This window comes from Mastomys coucha, unplaced genomic scaffold (assembly GCF_008632895.1).
Source record: "Mastomys coucha isolate ucsf_1 unplaced genomic scaffold, UCSF_Mcou_1 pScaffold23, whole genome shotgun sequence".
Taxonomy (NCBI): Eukaryota; Metazoa; Chordata; class Mammalia; order Rodentia; family Muridae; genus Mastomys; species Mastomys coucha.
The window spans coordinates 89343961-89365566 of NW_022196906.1; the positions used below are offsets into that span (position 1 = coordinate 89343961).

The 21606-nt window shown below is 42.7% G+C and overlaps 1 protein-coding gene and 1 long non-coding RNA gene across 7 annotated transcripts in view; one reads left to right on the forward strand and one right to left on the reverse strand.

The window, feature by feature from the left end:
• Positions 1-21606, reverse strand: part of Pls1 (plastin 1) — a 94090-nt gene that overhangs the window by 47285 nt on the left and 25199 nt on the right. Inside the window, exon 1 of one of the 6 annotated variants that reach the window (XM_031344890.1) lies at positions 15409-15669. The exons of the other annotated variants lie outside the window; for them this stretch is intronic. The gene's annotated coding sequence lies outside the window, so the exon portion shown is untranslated. Of the gene's footprint in view, positions 1-15408; positions 15670-21606 lie in introns of those variants that run through there. 6 annotated transcript variants of the gene reach the window in all.
• LOC116073174 lies at positions 3471-8947 on the forward strand. Its single transcript, XR_004111706.1, has 2 exons — positions 3471-3601; positions 8758-8947. It is a non-coding gene; the product is annotated as an uncharacterized LOC116073174 (long non-coding RNA).

Below are 21606 nucleotides of genomic sequence, written 5' to 3' on the forward strand. Positions count from 1 at the left end.
AAAAGAAAGAAGCCCATTCATTTGTACACTAATTTAAAAATCAAATATATTTTCAAAACAAGAATCAGATATGAAGCTGCAAGAAATAAAACATCAGGGTTAGAGAGATGGCTCAGCGGCTAAGAGCACTGACTGCTCTTCCGAAGGTCCTGAGTTCAAATCCCAGCAACCACATGGTGACTCACAACCATCTGTAATGAGATCTGATGCCCTCTTCTGGTGTATCTGAAGACAGCTACAATACACTGACATATAATAATAAATAAATCTTTTTAAAAAAGAAAATAAAACATTCTTTAGAATAAAGCTAAAAGAGAAAAGACCAAAGGCATGATCAAAGTGATTCAGTCTCCCATCCCTCCATACTAGTGCCTACTCTGTACCATCCCTGCCTCTAGGCCTGCACACTGCCTCTAGGCCTGCACACTGCCTCTAGGCCTGCACACTGCCTCTAGGCCTGCACACTGCCTCTAGGCTTGGACACTGCCTCTAGGCCTGCACACTGCCTCTAGGCCTGCACACTGCCTCTAGGCCTGCACACTGCCTCTAGGCCTGCACACTACATCTAGGCCTGCACACTGCTTCTGGGGCTGCCTCTGGGCCTGCACACACACATCCCTGCCTCTGGGCCTGTACATTGCCTCTGGGCCTGCACACTGTCTCTGGGCCTGCACACTGCCTCTGAACACTGCCTCTGGGCCTGCACATTGCCTCTGGGCCTGCACACTGCCTCTGGGCCTGTCTCTAGGCCTGCACACACACATCCCTGCCTCTGGGCCTGCACACACACATCCTTGCCTCTGGGTCTGCATACACACATCCCTGCCTCTGGGCCTGCACACACACATCCCTGCCTCTGGGCCTGCACACACACATCCCTGCCTCTGGGCCTGCACACTGCCTCTGGGCCTGTCTCTCGGTCTGCACACACACATCCCTGCCTCTCGGCCTGCACACTGCCTCTGAACACTGCCTCTGGGCCTGTACATTGCCTCTGGGCCTGCACACTGCCTCTGGGCCTGCACACTGCCTCTGGGCCTGCACACTGCCTCTGGGCCTGCACACCCACAAGCCTCCTTAATGTAACTGGATAGCAACCACATAGGCATACAGTTATATGATGACTACACAACAATTTGCCTTACATATTCTATTCCTGTGAAACTAGAACTTGCATTCTGAAGTCAGCCTATGTGAAGTATGGGGGAAACTCTAGATGTAGCCACTCATATCTATCAAGCAGACATGACCTGTCTTCTAGGAAATGTTCTTGACTGCACCGTTACTCAGATTCACTTTACAACTTTAGAGGTGAGGAAGTCGGCTGGAATCGGTGCCTGAAATCTAGCACTGAAGTACACACTTGTGAGTGAATGCCTGAGATGGGCACAGAAGAGACACCAGGCTCACCATGAGGCCTACAGCGGGCAGGCTGTGCTGCACTCTTCATACACAGTCCCACAGCTTTGACTCGCCCCTTGAATGTCTTCAATGCGCTCAATGCTACATTTCTCTCACACTTTTCTAACACCTATGGTTTAAGCCGGAACATTCGTTTACCCATTAAAGCCACCACCCGCCTCTAATCTTAAGTGCTTCCTGGCCCAAACAAATATATTTGAAAGATAAAAGAAACATTTGGAAAAAGAAAATTTCAGTTGAAATTTAATCTAATCTTTATACTCCCTCAAATATTCAACTTCCTTGAGTCTCTTAAAGCTTTGCCAAAGCAGCAAGATCTAATGGGCTTCGCTGAACAGTCTGAAGGGAAGGGCATTAGAAACAGCCCTGAATTGCCCTGAAACAAGAAAAATTGTGTCTTCTACCGCCCCTAAAGGGCCAACCATCAGAGACCGACCCTGCTTCCTCTGATGCACGGTCACTTCCTGAGTTCCTAGATCCTTCATCTTCCTTCCCTCCTCCTGCCTCCTCAGATTCGGAGTTCTAAAACTGTCCTGTGACTCAGCTCGGGCAGATTTTCCCTCATCCACCCTCCAAAAGTCCCCTTTCCCCGACTCCTCCACCCACAGTAACCTACAGCACACTGGCAAATATTTACAAAGAGCTTCCAACTGCCCTGGAATTATACAGAGCTCCTCATACACGTAGCTCACTAGCTCACTAGATGAATCCCACCTGTTTCTCAAAAAATATAAGTGGAAAAAGGAAACTGCTAAAGGATGCCTACAGAACACCACTCACTGAAAATCATAAAAATGTAATGCTGTCAGTGCTGCTTATAATACCACATGCATGTAATAACGCTTAGAATGCGAGAACTATAAACAAGTTCAGAAGAGTGGCTATCAGAGAAGGAGGCTGGGGTCAAAGCTTTTTAAGGGACTACGGCAAAAATTTTAACATGTGTTCAGTGTGGGATGTTAGGGGCTAGTACACAAACATACTTACATTGTACCTGTATTTTTCTAGGCTTTAAAAACTAACTCATAATGTTAAAAAGTTTCTTATACAGAAAAAAAAAAGATATTTCTTAAACCAGTCATGAACTACTAATTAAAGAAATGGGTTTAGGGGCAGGCACATGGCTCAATAAGTAAAGTGCTTGAGGACCCGAGTTCAGTTCCCAGAACTAATGGTAGAAGGAGAGAACCAACTCTTCAAAATTGCCCTTTGAACTGACTTCTGCATACTCACACATGCACATGCACATTCGCTCGCATGCATGCATACACACACACACACACACACACACACACACACTCAATTGATTAAAAAGAAGTTGGATGGCACCTGAAGAATTACACTTGATGTTGTCCTCAGTCCTCCACATGTGCATGCACACATGGCACCAACACACAAGCAAATACGCACACACACAAAGAAGCAAACAGGCTGCAGTACAGCAGAGTGGTAGGTGGGGGAGTCTTGGTGCTCATGAGGCTCTGGGTTCCTGCCCTACAGGGAAAGGAAATGGGGGTGGGGTGCAGATGGCAAGGGCAAGAGAAGCAGACAAACTCTAAAATAATCAACAAAATAGAAAGATGACCTCTCTGCCATCTCTTTTTGAAAAGGGGATACTTCCGAGGCTCTAGGAAACTGCAAGTACTTCCATCTTCAGCAATTCCAAGTTACTATTATGGCAGAATTTACTGAAATATTACATTCTTAGTCTTCTGTTGCCTTAAGGTCCTGGAAACAGAAAACAAGATCAGCCAGAAATCCGGGGTCCCCTCTGTCCCTGAAAAGAATAAACCTAGGAAGAGGTTTACCTAGGTTGTCTGTTCAGGGTCTGGTTTAGGGTAGGCAGGACTAAGCACAGATGGAGACAACAGGGAAAGAACAAGAGATTACTCTGAAGGGAAGGAAGAAAAACTGGTAGATGCCAGCTGGGAACAGAGAACCTCCACCAAAAGCCTGTAGACGATGCCAAGGAGCGCGTTGCACAGCGCCGCCTGCAGGCTATGCCGAGGAGCGCTTTCCACAGCGCAGCCACAGAGGACTGACTGTTAAAGGCAGCAGAGCTTCTCTGAGCCTCTTGTTCTGTCAGAGACCCCAGGACAAAGGAAACTGAAGACAAATCCCAAGTGCCTAGGATCTGACAGCAGTGGTGAAATGGAGAAGACAAAGCTGCTCTAAGAAGGTAAGAATCAGGGTTGTTTAGCCCTTCCGAGCGTCTATGGAAAAGACCTTGAGAAAAGTCTAGACTCGGAGTCCACAGACCCTCGGTGTTGCTGGTCAGGGGCAGCCCCGCTGGTACCGTGCACCCTCCTCCACTTCTCTTATCGCCCACCACAGCCTTTCCCTTTTCCTGCTCTTTTCTATTTTCAGCTTCCCATTACAAGCTGAAAGATCTCTGTGTCACCCGAATCCACCACCGTGTGTGAAAACCACCATCAGCCAGGAAATGAAGTGCTACTGAAGAGTGTCCTTCCTATTGTAAGGCAAACCTGGAGAGTATTTTCACAGGTCAATTCTCTCCCCCACAGTTTCCTACTGAACCTTGCACTTCACAGCAGGTCTCCCCACAATCACAGTCTCTTTCAATGGCTTAACTGGAATGTCTACTAACTCTCGAATAGAAGTAGAAACTGGGATATTGTTTACTAGGTTAAATGCGAGTTTACCAGTACAACTGTCCCTTGAACCCAGAGACACACTAGGTATTTAAAAGGCTCAAAAGGTCCCAGAGAACCAACCCTTCAGCTCTGAAAGAATTGAAGTTGGCCTTTTCTTTTGTTCTATAAGTAGCAGCTATAGAAACTCTTCTTTTAAAGGCAATTTTACTGTCAATTGCCTGGATTTGTCAAGTCGCAAACTATTTAAAAAGAAATTATTCTTGCTTGTTTGAGAATTGCCTCGATGCATGGATTAACACTAGCGACCTTGAGAACACCACTTAAGCACCACTGTGAAGAATGAGGCCCAAGAGTGCCACTAGGGTGATTGACACCTGAGTTCAAATTGAATTATGTAGACATCTCCTAAATGGAACCCTGGCAGTCTTCTGCAAAACAAATAAAAAAAAAAAATCTCGAGTTGCTTCATAGCAGGCCTTTATGACTCCATCATGTGCCGCACTACCACCGTCAATGCCCGTTCCTGCACCCTCCCTGCACCCTCCCTGCTTAACACCTCTGCAGAGGTACAAGACACAACACGATACCTCTGCTTTCTTTAGTCAGCTATTCACATCCTGTGTGTTGTTCAGTTCACATACATTCATCCATTCCTAGTCATAGGATGCATGTAATATGTTGCATGTAACAACCTCGCTTTGTTCCTCTGTGCTCACCTCACCTTTCTAACCTCGCTGCTTGCTCCGCACAGTAAAGTGAACCAGTCTTACTTGTCTCCCAGTAGCCGGAATGGAATGGTCTGTACACTTGGGAACCGTTTGGTAAAGTTCTTCATTAGCCTCCATCACGACAGCCCCTTCTTCTGACCAAATAGCTTCTCCTTTCTACTTTCTTATCTTTTTCATTTTAATCTAGATTTCACAAGACAGAAATGGGGTTTTGTTGTTGTTTTTCTGAGTTTGGCTTATTTAGCTTAATGTGATAACAATGAGCAGTTCCATATATTTTCCTACAAATGGTAGAGCTTTCTTCTTCATTGCTGCTGGAAACAAAAACAACAACGAAGAAGAAAGAGGAGAAGGAGGAGGAGGAGGAGGAGGAGGAGGAGGAGGAGGAGGAGGAGGGAGAGGGAGAGGAGGAGGAGGAGGAAGAATTCTCTATGGCCTCCAGGACTGCTGGTTTCACCTGTGTGTTTTCTACTGATGACGAAAACAATTAGCCTGCCTCTTTGTACCAAGTAGTTGATTGCAAACAAAACAAGATAGGGACAAAAACAGAGCAAAGCTTATTGTATCAAAATTTTTCAAAACTTGAAATGATTGTACTGGGAAGGTATGGGTGACTGACTGCTTCTTGAGGGAAGGCTGAACAAACTAGGCCCAGAAGGCAAGTCCTGAGCAGATCCCAGGAGCACCGTAGAGGGACTGTGCTGTGGAGCTCCGGAGCTGCGGAACACGCCTCAATGTCAGCCATCAGCACATGCGCATTGCAGTCTGATTCCATGGAGGAGAGGCCCTTGGCCACATGCCCCATTCCCACAGCCAAGGGATAGCAAGGAGATAAGGACCTGCAGTCTCAGAGGTCTCTGCCCAGGTTCATTTGCCTTCTACGAAATCCTTTTGCTTTCACAAAGCATTGGCATTTTAAATGTGACTCATGCACATACAGACATACCATCCGAAAAGTGCTGCTATTGGTGCTTACCACCTAACCACGGACATCTTTTTATCTTGCTCTTTTAACAATGCACACTCAGGAGTGCTCACCACCAACCAAGCCCTCTCCTAGGGACTACACACATAGTCTGTCTCACAGCAACTCTCTTTGATTGGCAGCATTCCAATTCCAACTTTACAGTTGAGGACACTGAGGCCAAAGCATACTTAGTAAGTAGAAAAGCTGGACTCTGAACCAAGAAGAGGGACAAGTCCAAACCTAATGACTTATTATCTTCTTTTTAAAATTTATTTATGTAATTTATAAAATTATGAATGCACTCTCTGAATGTATACCTACATGCCAGAAGGGAGCATCAGATCCCTTTATAGATGGTCATGAGCCACATGTGGTTGCTGGGAGTTGAACTCAGGACCTCTAGAAAAGCAGCCAGTATTTTTAATCACTGAGCCATCTCGCCAGCCCCTACTTATTACCTTCTTCTTTTTTAATTAGTTAATTAATTTACATCCAGATCTCAGCTTGCCCTTCCTCCTATCCTCCCCGTCCTTCCCTCTCACCCCCCTCCCCAATTCCTTTCCTCCTTTCTCTTCAGAAAAGGGGAGGCCTCCCATGGATATCAACCTGGTATCTTGGCATATGAAACTGCAGTAGGATTAGGCACATCTTCTCCTATTGAGGCTAGACAACGCAGCCCAGTTAGGGGAAAGGGACCAAAGGCAGGCAATAGAGTCAGAGAGAGACAGCCCCTGGTCCTGATGAGGAGTCCCATCTGTAGACTGAACTGTACAACTGTTGTGCATAGGGTCAGTCCCATGCAGGCTCTCTGTTTGACAGTTCAGTCTCTGTGAGCCCCTATGGACCCAGGTTAGTTGACTCTGTAGGTTTTCTTGTGGTGTCCTTGACCTCTCTGGCTCCTTTAGTTCTTCCTCCCTGTCTTCCACAGGATTCCTCAAGCTACACTTAATGTTTGGCTGGGGGGTCTCTGCATTTGTTTCCATCAGCTGCTGGGTGAGGCCTTTCTGATGACAGTTATGCTAGGCCCCTGTCTGCAAGGATAGCAGAGTATCGATGACTGTGGCAGGATGGGCGCTCTCTCACAGCACAGGTCTCAAGCTAGGCCAGTCATTGGTTGGACTTACCCTCAGTCTCTATCTTTGCCCCAGTGTATCTTGTAGTTAGGACAAATTGTAGGTGGAAGGTTTTGTGGCTGGGTTGGTGTCCCAATCCATCCATTGGAGTCTTGCCTGGTTACAGGAGATGACCATTTCAGGGTTCATATCCCCTACTCTTAGGAGTCTTAGCTAAGGTCATCCTCATAGTTTCCTGGGAGTTTCCATTGCCCTAGGTGTCTAGCTCATCCCACAGATGCGCCCCCACTCACCCACCCATTGATTCCAGTTCTCTCTCCCAGTACTCTCCCTCCATCTTCCCCCTGCGAGATCCCTCCTGCTCCCCTCACCCCACCCCCTAGACTCCATTTTCCAGCCCACAGCTCCACTTATTACCTTCTTAACCGTGGTCGCTATACACCTCGTCCCACGCCTACAGCTCAGCAAGATCCCTGTGATCTTTTCCTGTTCAAAGCTGGCCTAGAGCCTAACTGTGCAGTGCAGACCTATGAGACCCAAATGTGCACCCTGTGTGATCTTTCCAGAAACTGAGGTTTAACTAAGCTTCAGGAAATGGTGTGAATTATTTTACAACACTTTTCTGATCCCTGAAAAGTACTTTGCTCCTGTATTATGTACTGTGTAGTCACAGGAAATTATACAGTGGGGAGGTGAATGCCCAGATTGCAATTGCCTATAAATGTCAAATGCCTCTGAACAAATGCTTGAGTGCCACACCAACTAGCTGTCAGGCCACAGGAAACAGTGATCGGTGACTCACGATTCCCATATGAACCCTCTGGAATAACCGAGGTATTAACTCGTGGCTTAGAATCCCTTAGCATGATTATCGATGAGGTTGGGTTAAGCCTCATCTGTCGAGTCTCCTGTCTCTCTTACTGGTTACATTCTCTCTTTATTTTATCTTTTCTGGAATTACTCGAATATTTCTAATTCCAATGTATTTCTTTTGATTATTTATTAATTATAACAATTTTGTGGTTACTTTCAGTTTTATAATACATTTTTTAAAACTTGTTACACCTTATCCTCAAGAGATTTTTCTCTATGCCACAAAGAGCATCAAAATGCCACAGTAGTAGGGAGGTTGGACATCACCAGTCTGAAAACCTGAATCCAAAATGTTCCAACTGGTAAAGCTGGGAAACCACAAGAGAAAGCCTGCTTAGACAGCCTGGAAATCTGAAAAACTACACGTTCTGAAACACGTCGGATTTCAGATATTTCAGATAAAGAATACTCAATGTATACGTTTATTTCCCCAACTCTTGGCCTGTGTGCTATTTTTATTATACATTCCATACCATACCTTATCATTTTAAACTAATTGCCTTTCAAAATCAAATAGAAGTATTTTCAATCTGCTGTGTCCGATGAAAATAAATTTAACTTTAAAAAGTAATAACCTTTAAAAACATCAATAAGCAATTGTATGTGGTCACCGACCTAGCACCGCCTTCTCTGTCCCTTCGTGCAGACCCGTGTTTCCATAGTGTCTCATTCCATCTGCCTGGAGCCTTCCCTCAACATTACCTCTACTATTAAAAGCTGGTTTTATATCCACATGTTTCATCCTTGTTTGGAATATGTCTTTGCTGGATTCAGATCTACGTTGGCTGCTCGTCTCTCCATGAACGGTGCTCCTGTGTGCTATGCCTGCACAGTCCCTAACAGCACATCTGTATCATTGTCACCTGTCTTCTTCTACATATAACACCTCCTTTTCTCATTGGGTTATTTTAAGATTTTACTGTTATCAGTGGTTTTAAACAATTTGATTATGGTATGCCTTGATGTTATTTAATTACAGTGGAGCTGAATATCATTTTTCCTCTATCTTTTTACTGCAGTTCATTGAGTTTCTCAGATCTGTGGGTCTATAGTTTTCAACCTGTTTTTTTTTTTTTCAGCTCTTATCTCTGCAAGTATTTCTTCTGTTTTCTCCACGCTTTTGAAGGATGATGAGGACATGCATGAGACCATGTGAAACGATCCACGTATTTATTGACAGGAGGATCAGAAGTTCAAAGTCAGCTGTATAGTGAATTCAAGGACAGACATGGCTTAAGACACTGTCTCAATAAATAAGTTTGACAGTAAGAGAATGTAAGACTCATGCTTAAGTGTTTACTAATTGATAAGATACTTATTATAGCATCTGTTTCTCAAATATCCTTGTGGAGAAAGCAGAATTAAAATGAAATTTCATATAATACACACACATACACACACACACACACACGATAGGAATAAATATTACTGTTATTATACTACATAAACTACTATGTTTACAAACCCACTCATTCTTGATTTGTACATAAGGAGACAGTGTCAGAAAGGCCAACTTACAGGGCAGGTCAAGTGCTAGTAAGTGTCAAAGCTAGGACTATTGTCAGTGTGCCCGAGTCTTTGTCCTCTGTTCCTTTCAATACACCACATGATTCTTGTGTGGCCAAGAGCGATGAAGTCATGCAGTGGGTTCTCAAGGGAAACAAGGAATCATCTTTCTACATGATATTCAAGAGCGAGATCTGAGCCTCTTTTGTGTAAACGGTAAAATGAGATGAGTCAGAACAGAGGGTTACAAAACAATTCCCTGTGTGGTTCTTTGTACTTTATCAATTATAATTGAAAACTAGATTCTTCTTTTTTTTAAGACCTAAGATACTATTTTTATTATATATAACAGGAACTAAGTAACGGATTGGGCAAAGTGGTTATAGCTCACGGTCAGCAGCCATGAGACTAAGGCAAGAGGATACCAAGTTTCAGGTCAGCTTGGACCACAGAGTAAGTTCCAGGACAGGTTTCTTTCTTTTTTTTAAGTAAAGAGTTATTATCACCAATAAGGCAAACACTGTCATGACTGCATACATTAGCATGGGTAAAGCACAGCAGAGCTGGGGAGTTGTATAAAGTACTGTGAATAAATCTACTGATCTCCATGGTAAGATCACGCAACACTAAAAGAGCTGAAAACATTTCAAAGTGATGAAAAATTGGGTTGAAAAGTAAAGGTAAACTTAGATGCCTGTACCTTCCCTACAGCACTGACTCTTATGTTTCCTTGTTTGTTTGGAGACAGGGTTTCTCTGTGTAGCCCGGGCTGTCCTGGAACTCACTCTGTAGACCAGTCTGGCCTGGAACTCAGAAATCTACCTGTTCTGCCTCCTAATTGCTGGGATTAAAGACATTTAAATTCAATTTAAATTTAATTAAATGAATTAAAATGTAAAGCTGCTACCCAGCTAATCCTTAGAGTTTTCTGATGTTTAGGACTTTTAGTAAATTACACATAGATTACACAAAATTACTTATTGATCCAACCTCTACATATAACTTCAGGGAGTTTGTAGGCATACACCTCATACACCTCATTTACAAGCCCATTCTTGACCTTTCCACAGGTCCATCAGCTCTGAACTAGTGGCTCCAACTTTGCATATACATGGCTTATATGTGTGTGCACATATGTCCAGGTGAGCACGCACAAGTGTGTGCACACATTTGTGTAAGCATGCGCACACAGAGGTCAGAGGTAACACTGAGTGCCTTCCTTATCATACTCTACTTGTTTTGTTATTGTTTTGGGGCAGGGTCTCTCATGGTACCCTGAGCTCTCAGATCTGGCCTTGCTGGTTAGCCAGCAAACCCTAAGGATTCCCCTGCCTCTGCCTCCACAGCATGAGCAGCCATGTCTGCCCTTTGAATCCATGCTGGTGATCACGGTTCAGGTCTTGTGCATAGGCAGCAAGCACTTTACCCACTGAACTATCCCCACAGCCCCGCTTCAACATTTTAAATGCAGAAGTCGATCAGCAAGACACACTGGTGTAAGACATTATCAGTAAGCAGACATGGCAGATATGGCAGATATGCCCACACATAGTCACAGTAACAAGTCAATTGATTTAGATTACCACAGGAAGACAGATGAAGGGACGAATATCTCAAGCATGAGTTCTGACAATGCTTTTCCTGAGTGGCCATGGAGACAGGGGAGGTGTCTACATTTCTGACTTGGGTGTAACCAACATTTCTAAGGTCTTACCTTGAAAAGCAAATCTTACTAGTGTGTCACTTTACTTCTGGACTTAGTATTTCCTTTTAGACTGACTGTGCCTATTGACATACCCTCTAGCAACTCCCACTGCTGGGAAGAAGTTTCTAGAGAGAATTAAAGTAGTAAATTAAACTGGCTAAACACCCCACCTCTTCCTCCCAGATAAGACGATGAACAGCAGCAAATGCCTTAGCACCTTGCAATTCAGTTACTCTGGCCTGTTCTTTTCATAGAGGAGAGTACTGAGACTACACTCTTGCTTCCTAAGAACACAACACGGACACCAAGAAGGACAGTCTCTATCAGGGAGCAAGAGACAGGGAAGGCACCTGGTTTAGCTTTATGAATTTTTAACAGATATATTTTCAACAGCTCAGTAGCTCGGTGCTTGTAGTAGATGATTCTATGACACAGACAGCTAAAGGGAGAGGCAAAGGCTTTCCATAAGGGATACCACAGGAGAAGAGAAGGCATTCCATAAGTGATGCCAGAGGAGGGGAGAAGGCATTCTATAAGGAATACAACAAGAGAGGAGAAGGCATTCCATGAAAAGGCTTGGAGCAGGAGACATGACTCAGTGCTTGGTACTATTTCAGAGGACTAAAGTTCAGTTTCCAAGTACCGCTTTGGGCAGCTTACAATCTCTTATAACATGCTCCAACAAATCTGGTGGCCTCTTCTGGCCTCTGTGAGCACCTGTGTACATGTACACGTACACACACACACACACACACACACACATACACACACACACACACACACACACACACACACGCGCGCGCGCAATTTAATTTAAAATATTTTTTAAAAGATTGTACAGTAGCCCATCGTCCTTTCCTTCTTCCTTCCTTCCTTTCTCCCTTCCTTCCTTCCTTTTTACTTTCAGTATTTGTAATAATGTGCACTTTGTGTATATCTGGTTGAGTGGGTTAGGAAACTGTACAATCCAGGTGACACCTAACCTACCCTCACTAAAGGAGCAAACAAGCTGTCTCTATACTAGAAAATGAAATAAAAGCAAATGTGACTATGTATTGGGCAAAAAACTCCAAATTATCACGATTATTCAAAATACTTTAGTATTCGGTCACTAGCAGTAAACATTGTCATATATATATACATACACACACACACACACACACACACACACCATGAAGTACTAGCTAAGGATACATTAAAGTCCTTACAATTAACAATACATTTTCACGATCCTATTTTCATTACATTTTATTTAGTTATTTGTGGGTATGCACACATGGCAGGGGGAATCCATGGGCCATGTCACATGGAAGTTAGAGGACAACTAACAAGAGTCAGTCCCCTCCATCTGGCATGTGGATCCTGGAGGCTGAACACAGGATGTCTGGCTTGGTGGCAAGCACTTTACACACTGGCTCATCTCACCGCAACACAATGAGTTGAGCATGAATATAGTAATAAATTAAAATAGATAGATAGATAGATAGATAGATAGATAGATAGATAGATAGATAGATAGATAGGTTGGGCATTCTATATCCAGAATGCTTGTCTCAGACTTGGGGTTGTTTTGGATTTTGGAATATTTGCCATTTTAAATAAAACCTATTTCTTAGAAACAGCATACGCCTAGTATGCTCTTACTGATGAGGACAGGTGAGAAATTTAAAAGGCCTGGGGCTTTCTAAACTGTTGTTTTAAAAACGAAACCAAAACAAACCAAACCAAACCAAAACAAAACAAAAAAACCCTGTCTTTCTAAAATCCATAGGTTCTTTCCCCAGATCCAATGAATGGTGGAATAGTTTTTAAGCAAGGATGCTGTCTCCATTTTAATTCTGGTTCTTCCTAAAATAATATTTGGATTTATTTATTTAATTTTATGCATGTGATTATTTGCCTTTGTGTATGTACATGCATCACACACATGTGCAATGCTCACAGAAGCCAGAAGACGGTGGCAGATCCCATGAACTAGGGTTATGGATGGTTGTGAGCCACCACGTGTGTGTGCTAGGAACTAAACACAGGTACTCTACAAGAGCACTGGGTGTGTTTAACCACTGAACTATCTTTCTAGCTCCTCATTCTCATTCTTAAAAATGAATGTAGCCAGGCAGTGGTGGTGCACGACTTTAATCCCAGCACTTGGGAGGCAGAGGCAGGCGGATTTCTGAGTTCGAGGGCAGCCTGGTCTACAGAGTGAGTTCCAGGACAGCCTGGGCTATACAGAGAAACCCTGTCTCACAAAATAAAACAAAACAAAACAAAACAAAACTGTGTTTGTATTGCATAAGAAGCTTATACTCAGAGCATGAGGCCATTCCACATAGGCTACTGCTTGGAAGTGGAATATCCCCACATGTTTTTACTGATGAGAAGAAAATTTAAAATCCTGAGGATCATTAAGAAGGACCTTGGGGGTTTAAGACATGGCTCAGGGGTTAAGAGCACTAACTGCTCTTCTAGAGCACCCAGGTTCAATTCCCAGTACCCACAGGGCAGCTCACAACTGTCTGGAACTCTGGTTCCAGGGATCTGACACCCTCATACCAACGAACATAAAATAAGATTAAATTAATTTTTTTAAAAAAGAGGGACTTTTAGAAGAGATAAATCAGCTTCCTACTTTGTAAATGAGGTTTAAAAAAAAAACAAAAAGCAGCTTTGCAGCATTTGCCTTCTGCGGTTTGCAGGACTCTTCTGCTCTTCTGTGTGTTGCTGGGGAGAGCCGCATCCAGAACATTCAGAAGGAGAGGAAAAAATAGAAACCTTGATTGATTTTATTTTTTTTTGAAGACAGAATCAGAAATAGCCATAATCTTCCACTCTTCTAAGAATTCAGGTCCATAAACGCTAAGTTTGAGATTAAAATTCAACACTAAGAAGGAAAAACCAGGCCAGTCCTCAGCAGCACACTCGCTAGCTGAAGATGTGAGTGTCTTCAGCACCTTTGTGGTCCAAGTGCTGCCTGCCGAGTCTCACAGCCTCCTGTTACCAAGACCCCAGCCACAGAACCCTTTCCAGCAGGGACAGTGCTTGCTTGGTAAGGATGTGAACTTTTTCAAAAGGCTTGATGAGGCTACACCGTGAACAACATTTGTAGCTACTCAAAGGAACCTGATGAGGGTCATCAAATATCATGCTTTGGGTGGTAAGCTGATCTAAACTGGGGATCATAAAGGGATGTTATTCCCCCCAGCTCCGAGAGAACACAATTGAGTGGCTGGCTCGTTCATTACCAGAGGAGCTGCACAAGGATCCAGCCTTTGTTGAAGTCTGGGCACGACATAGGAAAAGCAACTTGGCTTCCAAAGAAAGCCCTGAGGAAGGCTTGGCTTCGTTTTGTTATGTTTTTTTTTAAAAAAACTATGTGACATTTTTCTATGGTGAATCACTTTCTAGTGTTAGCTTGTCATAATGTGTTTGTCACCCTAAGAAGAGCCACAGAGTAACTCTCTACACTGTAATTCATACACAAATGCTTTAAATGTCTGAGGGCTTCCCAAAGCAGAGCAGGTGAGTCCTAACTTCCTCCCCAGGTGTAAGCGCTCAAGGTCTGCACAGAGGAGCATGCTTCACTTCTGAAAGGCTCCGCCGTTTTGAGAAGGAACAAGACCTCAATTCTTCCACACTAGGACCTATTCAAATTGCCAGTTGTATCACTTTCTAAGTTCCCTTGATATGCTTGACATGCATCATTCAAGACCGGCTCAGCTTTACGTGGGCTGGGAACTGCTCAATTTCTGCTTTAGCAAGAAAAACAGCCCGACTCACCAGGGTGAAAGGTGACATGCTCACACAGAAACTGTTTAAAAGGAAACTCTTTCAAAAAAAAAAAAAAAAACGTTAATTGCTGTCCCCAAGTCAATGCAACAGTGAAATCTATCTCCTATTAATCCTGGCTTTTCAAGACTTAGAGAAGTCAAATGCAAATGAAGAACTTACTACAATGCAGATACTCTCACTCCTAGACTCAGCACCATGGTCAGGCACTGCCCTGCTCTCAGCTTTTTTTAAAACACAGCCATAGAACCGCTTCAGGAAAAAAAAAAAAAAAGAGTTGTGCTTATCCACAATGGAACTATAGACTGTAAGAGACATTCCCTGGCCTGAAAGCCCCTGGCTTCAAAGCAATAGTACATATAACCTTCCGGAAGGCAACACCAAGTGAGTATTTAGTTACTCTGCCTTTCTCAAATAGTTCATACCCATTCCTGCAAAGAAAACCAAAGTCCAACCAAGAATTCTGTGTAATCTTTAAGTCCAACCCTAAAAAAACCCCGAAAGCCCTCCTTCTCACCAATCTAGAAGACATGATTAAGAACTGTGTGACCAGCATATCAAATATTCTTTGGACTGGTTATGCAAAATGACCTCAGAGCAAGGAAGAGCTTGCTGAGAAATTCTGTAAGGCAGGTTAACTCAATTAACAATCCCCAAGAAACCCCAGCAGCCTTGTCTGAATCACCAATCCTAGCGGAAGGGTAGAGTCTGCATAAGCACTCTGCAAACGTACCTGCTTCCTCTGGGCTTAGTGCCTGGCAGTCAGGGGTCCTGAGAAACAAACTCGATGGAAGCTTTAAAATCCAGCCTGTCTTGAGCTGTGCCTGTCCTTGGATGGTCGTGTACAAAAGTCAGTGTTCGACCAAAGAACAAGCAACCCGCTCTATGCTGAAATAAATGTTCTGCCTACTACTACAGATCTTAATCTCAAAAGAATTTGGCCTAGGTAAAAAGGCCAACCTGGAACACGGGTGTGGCTCGGAACTATGAATATACTAAGAGGCCAAACTAGATGTCATCAGCGTTTCTAATCTACAACAGCCTAGAGCACTTAAAATGCACAGTGAGGCCTCACCTCCCCGAAGAGTGTGCCCATGCCGGCTTTGAAATGGACTCCCAGACTGTTTTTATAAGTATTCCTTTGTTGCTTTAATTGTAAATGCCAATATTTTTAATCATGTGAAAAAAACATTAACAATTAGGATTAATTTGTGTTTCCTAGAAAGAATTAAGAAATTGTGTTAAGACAAAAAAAAAAAAAAAAAAAAAAAAAAAAAAAAAAAAAAGAAAGAAAGAAAAGAAAAGAAAAGAAAAGACAAAATATTCTAACTCCAGAGTCACTGGACTAATTTGAAACAAACATAAACATTGTCTTGAAACAGTAACTGGAAACATTGTATTATTTATGCAGTGTTAAGTTAGTGGTAAACCTCACGGGTTAGAGTCAAAATCTACTTTTGAACTGACCTAAGTACAGTTTCCTTATCGACTTTACAATCTATGTTTATAGAACAGCAGCGGCTCATTCTGAAACATCTTTTATGACGCCTCCCTCCATAAAAAGCAGACGTTACAAAACAGCTTTCCAAAGTGAAAGGAAAAGTAATTTTGAAAATACAAGTAACTTTTTTTTTTCTGCTGGCCTCAAACTCAGAGATCTGCCTGCCTCTGCTGGGATTAAAGGCATGCACCACCACCGCCCAGCCAGTAACTTCAAAATAAAAGTACATTATAATACGCACTTTTAGAACTTCACTTATATGACTGTGAAATTCTAGACATGCAAACTAACCTGGTGACCCACAGCAGGGTGGCCCTTGTCGGAATACAGAGATCACCTAGGAATAACATGCAAAGGGACAGGAGGTGACTTTCAGTAGCAATGCAAATATTGGGTATTTTTGATTGTGGTGACTTTTATGGATATATACACCTGTCAAAACATAGCTACCTGCCACTTAACACAGATGCAATCTACTATTCCTACCTTATGTCTCAATGAAAATACACACATGTATTTAAATACACTCTTCTATATGGCCACAAGCGGACTGAATTAGAAGAGTTAGACAGAATTCCTAGAGACAGATATAAGGAGATATCTTCTGTCTGGGTGGCCCAGAACCACTCTGGGGCAGCTCTGGGACATAAGATTAACTTTACCAGTCTGTTTCCAACCCAGGCTCAGAAAATTTTGGGGAGCACCGAGGACTCTGTCTTTGGGAATTCATAACTGAACGAAAAATGAGACGACTACTCTGAGATATGGTTGAGGAGAAAGTTTTATTGTAGAGATGAGGGCGAGCACAGCCAGAGGCATCTAGAACGTCCAGAGTGAGTGTGGCCATGAGAGGAGAGAGAGATGGGAAAGCAAGACTGGAAGAGAAGAGAGGAGGAAGCCAAGAGGGAACTGAGAGCCAAGAGAAGCCAAGAGAACCAGGAGGGTACACAGTCAAAATAAAATAGCTGGGCTCTACAGGAGAAAAGAGAAGTGAAGTCTGGGGGCTGGAGAGGTTTAGGGCAGGGGTGCCTTATGCCACCCAGGATGACTCTGTAACAATCACTTGTGAGTAGGGACCGAGGGAAACCTGCAGCCAGAGTCCTCTGTGCCATGTTAAACAGACACCTCAGCCATCGGTCCTGAGTTTCTTTGAGAACTCAATAGAAAGTTGAATGAAGTAACCATTCTTGCACTGAAAATTCCACTGTAGGAGAAAACTTCCATTTTAAAAAAAGGTTTCCATATGTGTGGCCTGTTGGGCATTTTCTTAATTTTTAATTTATGTGGGAGGGCCCAGCCCATTGTGGGTGATGAGTAAGCAGGTTGAGAAGCCATGAGCAGCACCCTCCAAGGTCTCTGCATCAGCTCCTGCCTCCAGGTTCCTGTCTGGTTTGAGTTCCTGTCTTGGCTTCCCCCAGGGGACTGAGTCTTGGGATATGTGAACCTAATAAACCTTCTCTTCCCCAGGCCCCTTTGGTCAAAGTGTTTTATTACAGCAAAAAAAAAAAAAAAAAAAAAAAAAAAAAAAAAAAAAAAAACAACAACAACAAAAAAAAAAACAAAAAAAAAACAACCCCTAGGACAAAAGCTGTTTTCCTAGCTTGCATTTATCGTAGTAATTTTGTTTTGTTTTGTTTATGATGGACAGTACATAAAAGTGTAATTGATAGCAAAAGTGTAAAACCCTACGTGAAGAGCCACAGCTTTAGAATGGCCATTACAGAAGTTCACTACGGAGTTTGGGGCTGGGCAGGTATTTCAGTGGCTACCTTATTCTACCTGTATGATGTTTATATTCATGAGATCAGCATAATAGAATGATTTTTATCTAATAAGTTAATATATAATGCATTAATTTATTTAAAATAACTCTTAAAATACAAAACCTCCATTATTTCAAAAAGATCATTTATAACGTTTGTGATACCACCACTATGGTAGGAAATTGTGTTTAACTCTTGTTAAGAGTAAACCATGTGCTGGCCAAGTCTGACTTGCCCAACCACTATCCTACAAAGAAAGAAAATCAAGTATCTGTCCTATGTGGCTCTTCAAAAATCTATCCTAAGTAGTTATTCTTTTTAAATCTGAAGATATAGAAAATGGTAAATATAAAATAAGAAAACCTAAATTGCTCCCAAGCATACCATCGGGGACAAACAGTCAGTGTTAAGAATGTCCAGTCTTTTTTCTATGTGTGCATGTTTTTTTCCTGGAACTCATTCTGTATAGACCAGGCTGGCCTCAAACTCAGAAATCCACCTGCCTCTGCCTCCCAAGTGCTGGGATTAAAGGCGTGCACCACCACTGCCTGGCTGGGTTTGGTTTTTTTAAGACAGCATTTCTCTGTGTATCCCTGACTGTCCTGGAACTTGCTCTGTAGATTAGGCTGGTCTCAAACTCAAAAATCCACCTGCCTCTACCTTCCAAATGCTGGGATTAAAAGTTTGCACCACGACCAACTACTTAGCTCATCACAACACTTGGGAGGCAGAGGTAGATGGATCTCTGAGTTCTAGGCTAGCCTCCCCTACAGAGTAGGGTCTACAGCCAGCACTATACTGAGAAATCTTGTTGCAGAAGAAAAAAAAAAAAAAAACCTCCCATGAAAGGATATGGGGAAGGAGGTGGTATACTTTACATACATTATATACTTTTATAAAAATGTCCCTATGTTACAAATACTGTGATCATTTTTTAATTAAAAATGAATGTCCTTGGATTAGGCATATCTCTCAGTGATACAGTAGTACTTGCCTATAGCATTTCCTAGGTTTGGAAAACAAAAAGAGAAAAGGAGGGACTGGAGAGACAGCTTAGCTGCTTAGTTGCTGCTCTTGCAAAGGATGTGAGTCTGGATTTTAGCATTCGCATCAGATGGCTCATAACACACCAGTAAATCCAGCACATACAAGCACAAACTCACACACAGATACACACATAGTTACACATAAATAAAAATGGTCTTTCTTTAAAGGAAATAAAAATTATTTGTGTTATTAAACTTTTTTTAAAAACATGTCTTTCATAATACATAAGATAGTTCATACAGTCTGACTGTACCATAATCTACCTAAGCCTTCGCGTTGGTACCAAGGTGGTTTCAAATGCGTTTGTTCTTAGAAAACATTTCAGCAAGCATCCTTGAACAGAGATAAGACAGGGAATGGGGGACAAAGCTTTGAATTCAATTTCTCCAAAATTTTACACATTCCATTCTACTATAAGAAATGTCAGTGTCTACTCTATCGGGAATGGTTGTGAGCAGAAAGATGGGCAATGTTTTTCTTGAATACCTACTACAAGTCTCAACCAAATTTCCAGAGAAAATTCAATGGCTTGACCTCAGTGAAAGGTGTGTAAAAGAGCTGAGTATAGAGACCGTACCCATCCTCCCTGCTGGGTATGGAGATCCGTACCCATCATCCCTGCTGGGTATGGAGACCCGTACCCATCATCCCTGCTGGGCATGGAGACCTGTACCCTTCCTCCCTGCTGGGCATGGAGACCTGTACCCATCCTCCCTGCTGGGCATGGAGACCTGTACCCTTCCTCCCTGCTTGGCATGGAGACCTGTATCTGTACTCCCTGCTTGGCATGGAGACCTGTTTCCATACTCCCTGCTGCTTGGGAAGCTGAGGAAGAGATGATCACTAGAGCCCAGGAGTTTGAGGACAGCTTGGGCAATATCATGAGACACTATCTCAAAAGTAGCAGTAACAAGCCAGGCAGTGGCACAAGCCTGCGATGCCAGCACTTGGGAAGCAGAGTCATAAGGATCAGGAATTCAAGGTCATTTTCTGCTAGACAGCAAGTCTGAGGCCAGCCCATAATACATGATATTCTGTCTCAAAACAAAACAAAACAAAAAAAACCTACTGATAAAAACTGTAGAAAGCAAAATGTTACTGATAAGGCCAAGTGTACAATGTGGTTTCAATATCTGTGAATATTTGAGGGAACCATAATTTCATTTGTGTCAAGGGTTAATAAGATAGCTCAGCAGGTAAAGACGTTTGCCTCATAACCTGGGTTCAGTCCACAGAACCTCCATAGGAGGAGAGAATCAAGTCTTGCAAGATGTCCTCTTACTTCCACATCCTCTCCCTCTCCCTCTCTCTCTCTCTCTCTCTCTCTCTCTCTCTCTCTCTCACCCAAAATAAACAAAAATACAAACACAAAAAATAAACTTTTTTTTCAAATTTAAATCAAGTTGTGTATGCAACTCAAATATTTTGCAAAGCAAGAACATTTAGAACATGTATGATTGTATCCTCAGGGCAGGAGCCTCATCTTTAAATCTCTGTAAACTCATACACACTACACACACACACACACACACACACACACACACACACAAGGAGATCTGTTTCTAAAAGCTTTATCAAAGTATCTGGAAGAATATTTTTCTAGCCAGGCTGTGGTGGCACATGCCTTTAAGCCCAGCACTTGGGAGACAGAGGCAGGCAGATTTCTGAGTTCAAGGCCAGCCTGGTCTACAGACTGAGTTCCAGGACAGCCAGGGCTACACAGAGAAACGCTGTCTCGAAAAACAAAACAAACCAAAAAAAGGATATTTTTCTATACTGTGTGTGCACATTGTAATTGTGTGTGCATGTAGTCCAGAAGTTGACATTAGACATCTTCCTCCTCATTCTTTAAGACAAGGCCTGCCACTGAACCCAGAGCTCCTATTTCTGCTAGACTGATGGCCAGCAACCTCCTGGGACCCATGTTTCAGCACCCCTCAGCTCTGTATGTGCCACACACCTGGCTTTAGATGTGGTCCTCGTGCCTACATAGAAGATGCCTTACTGAGCCATCTCCGCAGTCCTCCATGTCTTAAAAATAGTCTATTTCCCTAAAACTTCTAAAGCATCAAGGCAGTATTACCCAGGTAGGTAAGAACTTGGAAAGGGTTCAGGTTGTGAGTTCATCAAGCTCTATATTACAATTAATAACAGTTCCTGGGTGTCTATATTAATTAAATTTCAAAAAAAATAAGAAAAATGTTTCATCCTTGCCCTCAATATACTTACTAGATAATCTGACAGAATATGCATTAACACAATCCTCAGTAAAATATGAATTAGAAACGTCATCTTTAACAATCCTAGTTTTGTTCATGTATGTTATACTTTCAGCAAAGTTTTTGACATGAGTATTCTAAGGAAACACTGCACATATCTTACAGAACTTGGATATATAGAGAACACTGCTTAAATTAAAGTTATTTTGATTCAGTACTTCAACTCAGTTCAGTTCAGTTAGTGGCTGTTAGGTATCTCTGTGGCTGACACGCTGCAGGGACTTCTCCAGTGCCGCACAGGCAGGTGGAGGAAGACACCACCCAGAACTCCAAATCAGTCTTTGAAAATCTGGCAGCTCACAGGGATTCTTACCATCCTAACTCAACATCTGGAAAAAAAA